Raw genomic sequence first — 14,129 nt, forward strand, 5'->3', positions numbered from 1 at the left:
TTACAAAACAGACTGGATTCCAGACCTATTTTCCTGGATAAAGAGGAAAAGATGTTTTAGGTAAGATAACAGGGATCAGCGAAGGAGAGAGCATTGCTGACGGAGAGAGGAGGTAATTTATGTAATCTCTTTTCAGTTTTAGAAATTCATGGCTTAAGGTGCTGCTGAAGCCTGTTCTTGCCGCTTCCTAAGAAGGCAAATGTCTCTGGCCTCCTCAAGCTAGAGGGTGCAGGAAGAAACTGACGTTGGCGGCAAGGGGTGACCAGCCAGATGGTGGGGCATGGAGGCGAGAGTGGGGGTGGAGTGAGGGTGCTAATTAGCTTTTCTTGCCTCGCCAGGAGCCAGTGACAAGCAGATGGCTGCACACTTAATGCCACCCTTTTTCTGTCTAGCAGGCAGTAGTGGTTGGTCTTGTGGTCATGTAGAGAGCACGCATTGTTTTGTTTTTTTTTTTCTCTTCAAAATGTGGATGTGGTGTGGGGACACACAAAGGGAAAATCTAGATTATAATACTATGTGTATCTAAGAAAAATAGATCTTATCTCCTTCCATTTTTTGCAATAACTAGGTGCCTGTTTATAGTTTCACAACATCAACTGAAAGTGATTTATTCTTTCTATTACAAAAGTCAATTTAAATTAATCAAACTGTTCCAGGATATGTAAGAAATAATTACTAAAACAATACAACTGGCTATGAAATCCAAACTCAAGCCATAGCGTCTTGTGTTTGGAGAGAGGTTGGGTTACTAACAATGCAGGTCTTTCCTGGCACACCCTGTTAGTTTCTGCATCTTGATCATTTCATAATTTCTCTAGAGCCGACTATAGTAACAGTAACTGAAAGTTTGTTAAATTGAATCAAGTTATAGTAAGTCAATCACTACACACACTATTCAATATTTGTGTAAATATTGACTCCATGCCAATATAAACATTAGTGAGTATGGCAAGGTAAAACAGTTAACATTTTGAAAACGCAATGTGTAACAAGCAGTGATTTTTAGTATAATGCCTTATGGGCTAAATTAAATAGTTCCTTTCAGAATTGGGAAGCAAGGATCCTAATATCTATTTTTGTAGGGGAAGACAAAGGAATAAATATGTACTTGAGTACTACCCTTGTGTCAGATACCCTTGGCATATGCTAACATATTCAAGTCTTTCAACATCCCTATATGGTAGTTCTTTCTCTGCTTTTTACAGATGAAAAAATGACGGTTTGCAGATGTTAAGTAACTTGCTAGGGGTCACAAAGGGACTGACTGAGTAGGATTTACACGTGGGTATGCCTGACTGTCCTGCTGTCCTGTGCTGTCTTGCTTTTATTTACCTGATCCTCAAAACCTCATTATTCCCTCAAATGCTCCCAGTTTTATCTGTCTAGTGATTGGTAAAATTAGCCCACTGTATCTCCAAAGCATTCTCCACACTTCTTGTTGCTCCCAGTCCAAAGGCCAGAATGAGATCTGTAGCCAGATTTTCTTTTTTTTTCTGTCCCCCAGGCTGGGTGCAGTGGCACGGTCTCAGCTCACTGCAACCTCTGCCTCCTGGGTTCAAGCAATTCTCCTGCCTCAGCCTCCTGAGTAGCTAGGATTACAGGCGTGTGCCGCCACTACCGGCTAATTTTTGTACGTTTAGTAGAGATGGGGTTTCACCACGTTGGTCACGCTGGTCTCGATCTCCTGACCTCAAGTGATTCACCCACCTTGGCCTCCCCAAATGCTGGGATTACAGGCATGAGCCACCGCGCCTGGCCCAGATTTTCTTTTTTCTTTTTTTTTCTGAGACAGAGTCTCGCTCTGTCGCCGAGGCTGGAGTGCAGTGGCACGATCTTGGCTCACTGCAACCTCCGCCTCCCAGGTTCAAGCAATTCTCTGCCTCAGCCTCCCCAGTAGCTGGGATTACAGGCACCCACCACCGTGCCCCACTAAGTTTTGTACTTTTAGTAGAGACGGGGTTTCACCATCTTGGCCAGGCTGGTCTTGAACTCCTGACTTCGTGAGCCACTTGCCTTGGCCTCCCAACCAGATGTTTGAAGGCTTAACTTTCCTACATTCAGATCATTTTTGGACTTTAATGGTGTATTGCCTGTGATCTATCACAGAGCAATAGTTCTGTTCCTAATGTGCAATTCTGTAATCTCATTTTACCAAATTTCCAAACCTTCACATTCATCTTGTGCCTGTTAATATGTGATGCAGGTATCTTATTAGCTGAACATCTTTTAGCTCTAGTAACATGTCTAATGTTAACTAGATTATATTTGAGGCAGCTGCTACATCCATGGCTCGTTCTCTCATTGCTTAGCACACTACACAGTATTTAAAGTATGCATTTTAATTAAGTGGTTGATTTCCTCCAGTTTCTCCATCAATTGTCATGACCAGTTGATGAAGCATTTGACATGACACAGTAAACTTGAAACTGAAATAGTCTGGTGGTATTTAGAGACAGTAAGTCTTACATTACATGTTATTTACTATATTTGGTACTATCTGAGCACGAATAGATACATGTTCACTAAAATAAACATTACAGATCAATTTCTTATTTTTAGACAAAAATAACAGGAAATAAGATACATTCCACATGTAATTATTTTTTGTTTTGAAAATGTTTATGTTTTGAAAAGTTTCAAAAGTATGTGTCTCTTGATTTGTGTCCATTAGGGTGCTTTACTCAAAGGAAGTATGCACAAGTATCTCTTTGATATGGTAGATTCATTATGAGGAATAAGAGTCTGGTGAAAGATCAGGGTACTTAGATCTTCCATTGTCCTGTGTTGGTTCTACTTGCATATGGGCCCTGGCAGACAGAAAGATGACATCATTGCACCATTGCATTGTCCCCCGGGGAGACATTCTGCTGCCTTAGAGTCAAGATTTAGTTGAAAAGGTAGAAAAAAAAGCAATATGTTGGGTTCCAAATGACCGCTATAGTAGTTCATAGGAAGAATAGCATCTTTCTTTTTTTTTTTTTTTTTGAGATGGAGTCTCGCTCTGTCGCCCAGGCTGGAGTGCAGTGGCCGGATCTCAGCTCACTGCAAGCTCCGCCTCCCGGGTTCACGCCATTCTCCTGCCTCAGCCTCCCGAGTAGCTGGGACTACAGGCGCCCGCAACCTTGCCCGGCTAGTTTTTTGTATTTTTTTTAGTAGAGACGGGGTTTCACCGGGTTAGCCAGGATGGTCTTGATCTCCTGACCTCATGATCCGCCCGTCTCGGCCTCCCAAAGTGCTGGGATTACAGGCGTGAGCCACAGCGCCCGGCAAGAATAGCATCTTAATTCATCTGCAGTGAAGCAGATATTTTGATTCACTGTAATTTAAAAAATAAAAATGGTGGACTGACACTTCTAACTTCATGACTTCCCTTTTCCTTATGACAATAGAGAATTCATTTCTCCATCCTTCACTTTGAGATCAACCCAACTTAAATCTGTTGAAGGAAGTAAATAGTGAATGAAAGTAACTAAGAAGTTACTATTGGAGAAATGAAACCAATTTCTTATAAATGACACCAGGTTCCTGAAAATCTTATGAAGAAGTTGATTCAGGTTACCACAGGGTGATTTTCCCAAATGAATGCCACAGTGACTACTGAACTTTTCTTTTCTTTTATTTTCTCTTCTCTTCTCTTCTTTTTTCTTTTCTTTTCTTTTTTTTCCAAGTCTTGCTCTGTTTCCCAGGCTGGAGTGCAGTGGTGCTATCTTGGCTCACTGCAACGTCCACCTCCTGGGTTCAAGCGGTTCTCCTGCCTCAGCCTCCTGAGTAGCTGGGATTAGAGGTGCGTGCAAGCAAGCCTGGATACTTTTTGTATTGTTAGCAGAGACAGGGTTTCGACCAAGTACGGTGGCTCATGCCTGTAAATCTAAAACTTTGGGAGGCTGAGGCGGGTGAATAGCCTGAGGTCAGTAGTTCAAGACCAGCCTGGCCAACGTGGTGAAATCCCAGCCTTACTAAAAATGCAAAAATTAGCTGGGTGTGGTGGCAGGCACCTGTAATCCCAGCTACTCGGAAGGCTGAGATAGGAGAGTTGCTTGAACCCAGGAGACAGAAGTTGCAGTGAGTTAGATCACACCACTGCACTCCAGCCTGGGCAACAGAGCAAGATTCTGCCTCAAAAAAAAAAAAAAAGAGACAGGGTTTCATTATGTTGGCCAGGCTAGTCTTGAACTCCAGACCTCAGGTGATCCACCCGCCTCAGTCTGCAAAAGTGCTGGGATTACAGGCATAAGCCAATGCACCCAGCCGATGTTTTTCTTTTTAAAGATCTGTTTCATAATACTTTATTCATATTCCAATCTTTCCAAGACAAAAATGACAACAACCCTCTTCAAGTCACTTGTTTCACTCTTTCTTCTTCTTTTTTTTTTTTTTCGAGACAGAGTCTCACTCTGCAGCCCAGGCTGGAGTGCAGTGGTGCGATCTCGGCTCACTGCAAGCTGTGCCTCCTGGGTTCACCCCATTCTCCTGCCTCAGCCTCCCGAGTAGCTGGGACTACAGGTGTGCTCCACTATGCCCGGTTAATTTTTTATTTTTAGTAGAGACGGGGTTTCAGCATATTGGTCAGGCTGGTCTTGCACTCCTGACCTTGTGATCTGCCTGCCTCAGCCTCCCAATATTTTCATTTTTTATCATGGTGGAATGTATTGTACATATAGTAAAATCCACAGATCTTAAGTGTACAATTTAATGTCTTGGTAATTGTATGTACCCATGTACCCATGACTTTATTCAAGGTATAGAACATTCCTGTGGTTCCAGAAGGTTTTTTTTTTATTTTCTTCTTTTCTTTTCTTTTTAATTTTTTTTTTTTTTTTTTTTTTTTGAGACGGAGTCTCACTCTGTCCCCCTTGCTGGAGTGCAGTGGCCGGATCTCAGCTCACTGCAAGCTCCGCCTCCCGGGTTCAGGCCATTCTCCTGCCTCAGCCTCCCGAGTAGCTGGGACTACAGGCGCCCGCCACCTCACCCGGCTAGTTTTTTTGTATTTTTTAGTAGAGACGGGGTTTCACTGTGTTAGCCAGGATGGTCTCGATTTCCTGACCTCGTGATCCACCCGTCTCGGCCTCCCAAAGTGCTGGGATTACAGGCTTGAGCCACCGCGCCCGGCCTTCTTTTTAATTTTTTTTAAATTTATTTTTATTTTTATTTTTTTGAGGAGTCTCACTCACTCCATTACCCAGGCTGGAGTGGAGTGGCACGATGTCAGCTCACTGAAACCTCTACCTCCGGGGCTCAAGCGATTCTCCTGCCTCAGCTTTCCAAGTAGCTGGGATTACAGGCATGCGCAAGCACGCCTGGCTAATTTTTGTTATTTTTAGTAGAAACGGAGTTTCACCATGTTGGTTAGGCTGTTCTCGAACTACTGATTTCAAGTTATCCGCCCACTTTGGCCTCCCAAAGTGCTAAGATTACAGGCGTGAACCACCGTACCTGGTCAATTTTTTTTAGTAGGAACGGGGTTTTACCATGTTGGCCAGTCTGGTCTCAAACTCCTGATGTCAAATGATACGCCCACCTCAGCCTACCAAAGTGCTGGGATTATAGGCATGAGCTACTGCACCAACCATTTTATTTGTTTTTATTTTTTTATTTTTTATTTATTTATTTTTTTCCGAGACCGAGTCTCGCTCTTGTTGCCCAGGCTGGAGTGCAATGGCACGATCTCCGTGCGCTCACTGCAACCTCTGCCTCCCGGGTTCAAGCTATTCTCCTGCCTCAGCCTCTGGAGTAGCTGGGACTACAGACGCGTGCCACCTCGCCCAGCTAATTTTTGTATTTTTAGTAGAGACGGGGTTTCACCATGTTGGCCGCCTCGCCCTCCCAAAGTGCTGGGATTACAGGAGTGAGCCACCGCACCGGGCCTTTATTTTTATTTTTATTTTTGAGACGGAGTTACCCTCTTGTTGCCCAGGTTGGAGTGCAGTGACGCGATCGTGGCTCACTGCAATCTCCACCCCGCGGGTTCAAGCGATTCTCCTGCCCCAGCCTCCCCAGTAGCTGGGATTACAGGCATGCACCACCAGGCCAGGCTAATTTTGTACTTTTTCAGTAGAGACCGGGTTTCTCCATGTTGGTCACGCTGGCCTTAAACTCCCGACCCTCAGGTTATCCTCCCCACCTCAGGTTATCAGCCCACCTCGGCCTCTCAAAGTGCTGGGATTACAGGTGTGAGCCACCACACCCAGGACTTTTTTTTTTTTTAGACGGTGTTTTGCTGTTGTCGGCAAAACTGGAGTGCTATGGCCTGATCTCAGCTCACAACAACCTCCACCTCCTGGGTTCAAGCGATTCTCCAGTCTCAGCCTCCTGAGTCGCTAGGGCTACCAGTGCCCCACCAAGCCCAGCTAATTTTTGTATTTTCAGTAGAGATGGGGTTTCACCATGTTGGCCAGGCTGGGCTCCAACTCATGACCTCAGGTGATCCACCCACCTCAGCCTCCCAAAGTGCTGGAAGCCATCACTCCTGGCCTTTTTTTTTTTTTTTTTTTTTTTTTTTTAAATAGAGATGGGAGGTCTCACCATATTGCCCAGGCTGGTTTTGAACTCCTGAGCTCAAGCCATCCTCCCACCTCAGCCTCCCGAAGTGCTGGGATTATAGGTGTGAGCTACCACGTTGGGCCCAGAGAGTTTCCTAATGACCCCTTTCAGTCAATTCTCAACCCTGTAGGAAATCACTGTTCTGATTTCTTTCACCATAAATTAGATTTATTTGTTCTTAAACTTAAATAAGTAAATCTTACAAGATGTACCCTTTATTACCTGGCTTCTATGGCTCATTATAATGTTTATGAGATTCAACCATGTGGTTGGTGTACCTGCCATTCCTTTTTTTAAATTGCTAAATAGTACTTATACCACAATCCATTTTTCTATTCTCCTGTTGAGGAAGATTTGAATCTTTTTCAGTTTTGGCTATGTAGGGAGTAAAAACTTTCCCCTACTCTTAGCTTCTGTGGCTGGGCCTGAGAATTAAACTGACCTGATACATTTCTTTGTGGCGCAATCTCAGCTCACTGCAACTTCTGCCTCCCGGGTTCAAGCAATTCTCTGCCTCAACCTCCTGAGTAGCTGGGATTACAGGCACCTGTCCCCACACCTGGCTAATTTTTATATTTTTAGTAGAGATGGGGTTTCACCATGTTGACCAGGCTGGTCTTCAACTCCTGACCTTGTGATCCACCCGCCTCAGCCTCCCAAAGTATTGGGATTACAGGCGTGAGCCACTGCGCCCAGCCAACCTGAGACATTTCAATAGGATAAAAGTATACAAATTTTACTTAATTTTTTTTAGTGTACCAGAGGCTTCATAAGAAAAAACGAAGACTGAAGAAGTGGTTAGGACTGAGAGTTTATATACATTTCTTTTCTTTTCTTTTTTTTGAGATGGAGTTGCACTCTGTTGCCCAGGCAGGAGTGCAGTGGTGTGATCTCACATTGCAACCTCCATCTCCTGGGTTTAAGCAGTTCTCCTGCCTCAGCCTACTGAGTAGCTGGGATTACAGGTGCCCGCTACCATGCCCAGCGAATTTTTGTATTTTTAGTAGAGATGGGGTTTCGCCATGTTGACCAGGCTGGTCTCGAACTCCTGACCTCGTGATGCACCCGCCTTGGCCTCCCGAAGTGCTAGGATTACAGGCGTGAGCCACTGCGCCCGGCCGAGAGTCTTTTCTACATCTGCTGTAATTCCCAATTGGCTTCAGCTCAAAATAATCAATATGCCAAAGCGACATATTCTGGGGTGGCATGTTCTGAACCCCTTCAGCTCTTATGAGTAAAGCTACTATAAACTTCTTGTTCAAGTCTTTTAGTGTACTTATGCTTTCTTTCTTTTTTTTTTTTTGAGACAGAGTCTCGCTCTGCCGCCCAGGCTAGAGTGCAGTGGCGTGATCTTGGCTCACTGCAAGCTCCGCCTCCAGGGTTCACGCCATTCTCCTGCCTCAGCCTCCCGAGTAGCTGGGACTACAGGCGCCCGCCACCGCGCCCAGCTAGTTTTTTTTTTTTTTTTTGTATTTTTTAGTAGAGACAGGGTTTCACCGTGTCAACCAGGATGGTCTCGATCTCCTGACCTCGTGATCCGCCCGTCTCGGCCTCCCAAAGTGCTGGGATTACAGGCTTGAGCCACCGCGCCCGGCCGTACTTATGCTTTCATTTGTCTTGGGAGTGGAACTGCTGGACTACAGGACCCATTTTTACCTTTATAAAGAACTGTCGACTGGCCGGGCGCGGTGGCTCAAGCCTGTAATCCCAGCACTTTGGGAGGCCGAGACGGGTGGATCACGAGGTCAGGAGATCGAGACCATCCTGGCTAACACGGTGAAACCCCGTCTCTACTAAAAAATACAAAAAACTAGCCGGGCGCGGTGGCGGGCGCCTGTAGTCCCAGCTAGTCGGGAGGCTGAGGCAGGAGAATGGCGTGAACCCGGGAGGCAGAGCTTGCAGTGAGCTGAGATCCGGCCACTGCACTCCAGCCTGGGCGACAGAGCGAGACTCCGTCTCAAAAAAAAAAAAAAAAGAACTGTCGAACAATCCCTCCCTCCCTCCCTCCCTCCTTCCTTCCTTCCCCTCCCTCCCTCCCTCCTTCCTTCCTTCCCTCCCTCCCTCCCTTCCTCCTTCCCTCCTTCCTTCCTTTCCTTCTCTCTCTCTCTTTCTTTCTTTCATAGGGAGTCTGGCTGTATTGCCTAGGCTGGAGTGCAGTGGCGTGATCTCGGCTCACTGCAACTTCTGCCTCCTGGGTTCAAGAGATTCTCCTACCTCAGCCTCCACAGTAGCTGAGATTACAGGCGCCCACCACCATGCTTGGCTATTTTTTTTTTTTTTTAAGTAGAGATGGGCTTTCACCATGTTGGTCAGGCTGGAGAACTGTCAAACAATTTCTGAAGTGGTTGTACTATTTTACACTCCCATCAATAGTATATAAAAGTTTCAGTTGCTCCTATACTCTGTATGTAAATTGGAGAAGTCCCTATTTACTTTTCAGTGTCATCTCTTTTCAGAGACTTTAACAGAATATATTTTGTAGCATTAAATTCCAAGTATGTGGGCAACCAAATCCTGGATAATTCTTGCCCAGTTACCAATATAAATTCTCAACATGGCTGGGCGCGGCGGCTCATGGCTGTAATCCCAGCACTTTGGGAGGCCGAGGCGAGCGGATCACAAGGTCAGGAGATATAAGCGATCCTGGCTAACACGGTGAAACCCCGTCGCTACTAAAAATACAATAAATAAATACATAAATAAATAAAATTAGCTGGGCGTGGCAGCGTGCGCCTGTAGTCCCAGCTGTTGGGGAGGCTGAAGCAGGAGAATGGCATGAACCTCAGAGGCGGAGCTTGCAGTGAGCCGAGATCGCGTCACTGCACTCCAGCCTGGGTGACAGAGCAAGACTCCGTCTCAAAAAAAAAAAAAAAAAAAAAAAAAAAAAAAAATTCTCAACGTACACAAATGCAAATATTTCATACAAAATATAGTCATCTCATTTTACATTATAGTTTTATTCCTGAAAAACTTATACAGCTAATTTGTGTAATTCAAATCATTAACTGAATACATTTTCCCCTACTTCCATGTCCAGTTCAAATGGTCCTCTTGCAGGATGTTCTATCATGTTGTCCTTAACTGAAGTGAGTCCTTCTTTAAATTTTAGCAGTTTCAGTGATTTGACACTTGTCATCAATGTCAGTCCCTTGGGGCTTCATAATTTATGGCATCATTGCTTACCCTATTTAATCACATGTAAACATTTTATTTCCACACACACACAGAAAAAAAAAAAAAATTCAGTGCCTTCACTGAGGGAAGGAACTATCTTATACTTAAAAACAAACAAACAAACAAACAAAACAAAAAACTCCTAGGCCAGGCATGGTGGCTCACGCCTATAATCTCAGCACTTTGGGAGCCTAAGGCAGAGGACTGCCTGAGCCCAGGAGTTGGAGACCAGCCTGGGCAACATGGAAGACCTCGTTTCTTTTTAAATTTGAAACAAAACAAAACAAAACAAAACAAAACTCAATCATCCAGTGGAGTGCCTTGCACATAGGAGGTACTCTAGCATTTCCTGCTTCATTGGTTTTTCTGTTTTTGTTTTGCTTTAGGCAAGGCATAACTGTTATGATAGCTTAAGTAATTTACTTTTTAAACATTATATGGTAATTTTATCAATTTTCCATTTTTCTTGACTAATGTAAGCCAGGCCTAAATTAAGATTATTGACTAAAATACACTTATCTTACCACTTTACAAATCCCTAGTTTAAAGCACCTCCTGCTTGGTGTGGTTTGAAATAAAACCATGGGGAATTAGAGATTCTGTCTGAGTTTCCCTCTAATTCTCCCTGGGGGCTGTGGGTTGCCATTTACAGCCCTCCACAAGGTTCTGAGTCCTTTTGCCAGTCCCTGGAGGCTGACATTCTTAGAAGCCCAGCTCAGAGATCATCTTGTCTGCTCCCTCCTCCTGCACACAGAAACTTGCTCCATCCTTGACATGCCTACACCGCTTTGTTCATGCCTGTTTAGTACTTGACACTTCGAGGCATAATTTATTATATACATGTTTGCCTGCCTGTAGCTGGGCCTTTGAGCTTCTCCAAGCAGGGATCATGTACCTTAGACATTCCTTGCTTGGCATGTAGTAAGTGTTCAACAAATGTTTGTTGAATAAATGCACGGATTAATGAGTGAGCAAATAAATAAGACTCTTTTTTTTTTGAGACAGAGCTCTTGTTGCCCAGGCTGGAGTGCAGTGGCATGATCTCGTCCCACTAATTTTAGCCCCGGCTAATTTTTATATTTTTAGTAGAGACGGGGTTTCACCATGTTGGCCAGGCTGGTCTTGAGCTCCTGACCTCGGGTGATCTGCCCACCTTGGCCTCCCAAAGTGCTGCAATTACAGGTGTGAACCACCGCATCCAGCTGGTTTTTCTAAAATATGTGAATCTCTGGGCATTTAGGCCTGAAGGAGACTCGTTTCTTACTCAAGCTCCGTGAAGTACATATACATATGCCATGTTGTTTTTGTTTGTTCAGCCTCTCCTTATCCCTTTTTAGGATGAATTCCTCATTCTTGTGGGAATCCCATCTGGTTTACTGTCACTCGACTCTCCTTCACCCATATATATATTTTTTTCTTTGAGACGGAGTCTTGCTTCATTGCCCAGGCTGGAGTACAATGGCATGATCTCAGCTTACTGCAACCTCTGCCTCCTGGGTTCAAGTGATTCTCCTGCCTCAGCCTCCTGAGTGTCTGGGATTACAGGTGCCGCGCCCACCACCGCACCCAGCTAATTTTTGTATTTTTAGTAGAGATGGGGATTCGCGATGTTGGCCAGGCTGGTCTTGAACTCCTCACCTCAGGTGATCCGCACGCCTCAGCCTCCAAAAGTCGTGAGATTACAAGCGTGAGCCACCGCTCCCAGCCATTCACCCCTATTTTTTTTTAATTTTAAAATTTTTGTTCTTATTTTCAAAATTTAAAACCCCTACCTATATATATATACACATAAAAAAATAACAATTTTGAGCAGTATAAAACCTTCAGGTGGCTGTGCTATAAGAACAATCCTCTTAAAGATGGTAAATATACTTTAAAACTCCTAAGCTTTTTTTTTTTTAAACACGAAAATCAAAATCAGACTTGGAAGACATTCTGGATAATCACTCAACCTTCTAAAACATAATGCCTACACTTTTATAATAACTGGAAAAAGTATCAAGTTTGTAAAATATATTTAGTCAAACAACCTGTTCCAGGACATCATGTATTCAGTTATTTTTTCATTCATCCATTCAGCAAACATATATTGAAGAGATATCATTTAGCAATTTTTTGTTTCATTTTGTGTCACAGTCCTAGCTATCCTATTTGTTTGCAATGTATACTCAGTTATCTGCCAGCTGTCGCTCCCCTCTCCGGAGACAAAAGTGGGTTACTGCTAAGCTTTCAGTCTCTCCTCCCCCTTTCTTCTCACCCAATCCTAGTATGGCCCCTTCTCCCCAGATGTCTTATGTATCCTATATTTTTCTGTCCCAGATCCAAATGACATACATAAAGTAGGACAAATGTCAATTGAGTTCTTTATATGTAGTGAGGTAGTTGTGGGAGGAGTATAGGCGAGGGAAATGATGGCATGGCATGTTGAGACTTGGTGGGGTTATATATGGTCTAACCAATAATGAGGACATGTGCCCTGACAAGTAAATGGAGGTGTGTAGTGAAAACAAAGGCAGGAGATTTGAAATCACCACTATCCTAATAAATGCAGAAGGGTTGTCACTTACAAACTTACAACTTGTTACTTCCAATTCATTGGGGAAACTTTGGAGGGATAAGATTTCAGGAATTACTTGAATAAAGGGAGCTTGACTCACTTAGTATGAGAGTACAGAAGGCCATATTCCAGGTTTAGCATTAGGTATGGGAAACACCTAGAGAATAAGGAAAGTGTATATATTGTAAAGTACCTGACTAAAAATGTGCACGATTGTCTAATTCTTGTGTGTGTGTGTTTGTGTTTTTTTTTTTTTTTTGCTAGAGTTTTGCTCTTGTTGCCACGCTGGAATACAATGGCGCTACCTGGGCCCACTGCGACCTCCAGCTCCTGGGATCAAACGATTCTCCTGCCTCAGCCTCCCAAGTCGCTGCGATTACAGGTGCCTGCCACCACGCCCAGCTAATTTTTTGTATTTTTAGTAGAGATGGAGTTTCACTATATTGGCCAGGTTGGTCTCAAACTCCTGGCCTCAAGTGATCCACCTGCCTCATCCTCCCAAAGTGCTGGGATTACAAATGTGAGCCACTATGCCCGGCCACAATTACCTAATGCTAAGGCTTCAAGATTTTCCATTCTTTTTTCTTGGTTTTGACTGGAAACACATGATTACTATTAGTAAGAGTTACTATTTAGCCTTCACATGTTATATGTCTAACGCACTGCATAAATTGTTTTATTAAATCTACACAAATCCTGTGCAAGTAGAAATCATCCCCATTTTCTTTTCTTTCTTTTTTTTTGTTTTGAGATGAGTTTCGCTTCTGGAGTGCAATGGCACGATCTCGGCTCACGGCGACCTCCACCTCCCAGGTTAAAGCGATTCTTCTGCCTCAGTCTCCCGAGTAGCTGGGATTAGAGGCATGTGCCACCAGTCCCGGCTAATTTTATAGTCTTAGTAGAGACGGGGTTTCTCCATGTTGGTCAGGCTGGTCTCAAACTCCTGACCTCAGGTGATCCGCCGGCCTCCGCCTCCCAAAATGCTGGGATTACAGGCTGAGCCACCACGCCCGGCTGGTTTTCTCATCAGTAATTTAGATTTTAAAGTTCCTTTTAAGATTACTTGAATACTTAAAGTCGAAGCTTTTCGGTTCTTAAATTCTCAACGAGGTTAAGAAAGGAGGTATTTCATGGCCGGGCGCGGTGGCTCACGCCTGTAATTCTAGCACTTTGGGAGGCCGAGGTGGACGGATTGCCTGAGCTCAGGAGTTCGAGACCAGCCTGGGCAACACGTTGAAACATCGTCTCTACTAAAATACAAAAAATTAGCCGACTGTGGTGGCGCTGGTCCCACCAGGCAGGAGAATCGCTTGAACCCAGGAGGTGGAAGTTGCAGTGAGCCGAGATTGTACCATTGCACTCCAGCCTGGGCGACAAAGCGAGACTCCGTCTCCCTGCCACCCTTCCCCCACCCCCCCAAAAAAGAAAGAAGATATTTCAGGAAACCGGACAGGAAATAGAACCATTAATAAGGAGAATGGTCATAATTCACAGAGTGCCAGAAATTCATCTGTGATGAATATGCAGCTCCCAGTGTTCTTCACTAATTCTTATGTACATGACTTGATTAATAGTTAAAAGAATATCCTGGTCTTCATTTCTGCCATTTTTAAAGTAAGTAACCATTAATTACAGAAGCGTTCCTAACAGTTGGTAAGGTGGCCATCTAGGGTATAGTTAAGGGCCAGACTCGAGTCAATTAGAATCCTGGGACCTGTCAAAAGCAGTCCCGTCTGTCGCCTGCTGGGCAGCTATAAAATGGATGTTTTTTTTTTTGTTTTTTTCAGACGGTGTCTCTGTCACCCAAGCTGGAGTGCAATGGTGCCATCTCGGCTCACTGCAACTTCCCCTTCCCGGG

Source organism: Macaca fascicularis, chromosome 6, assembly GCF_037993035.2.
Source record: "Macaca fascicularis isolate 582-1 chromosome 6, T2T-MFA8v1.1".
Lineage (NCBI taxonomy): Eukaryota > Metazoa > Chordata > Mammalia > Primates > Cercopithecidae > Macaca > Macaca fascicularis.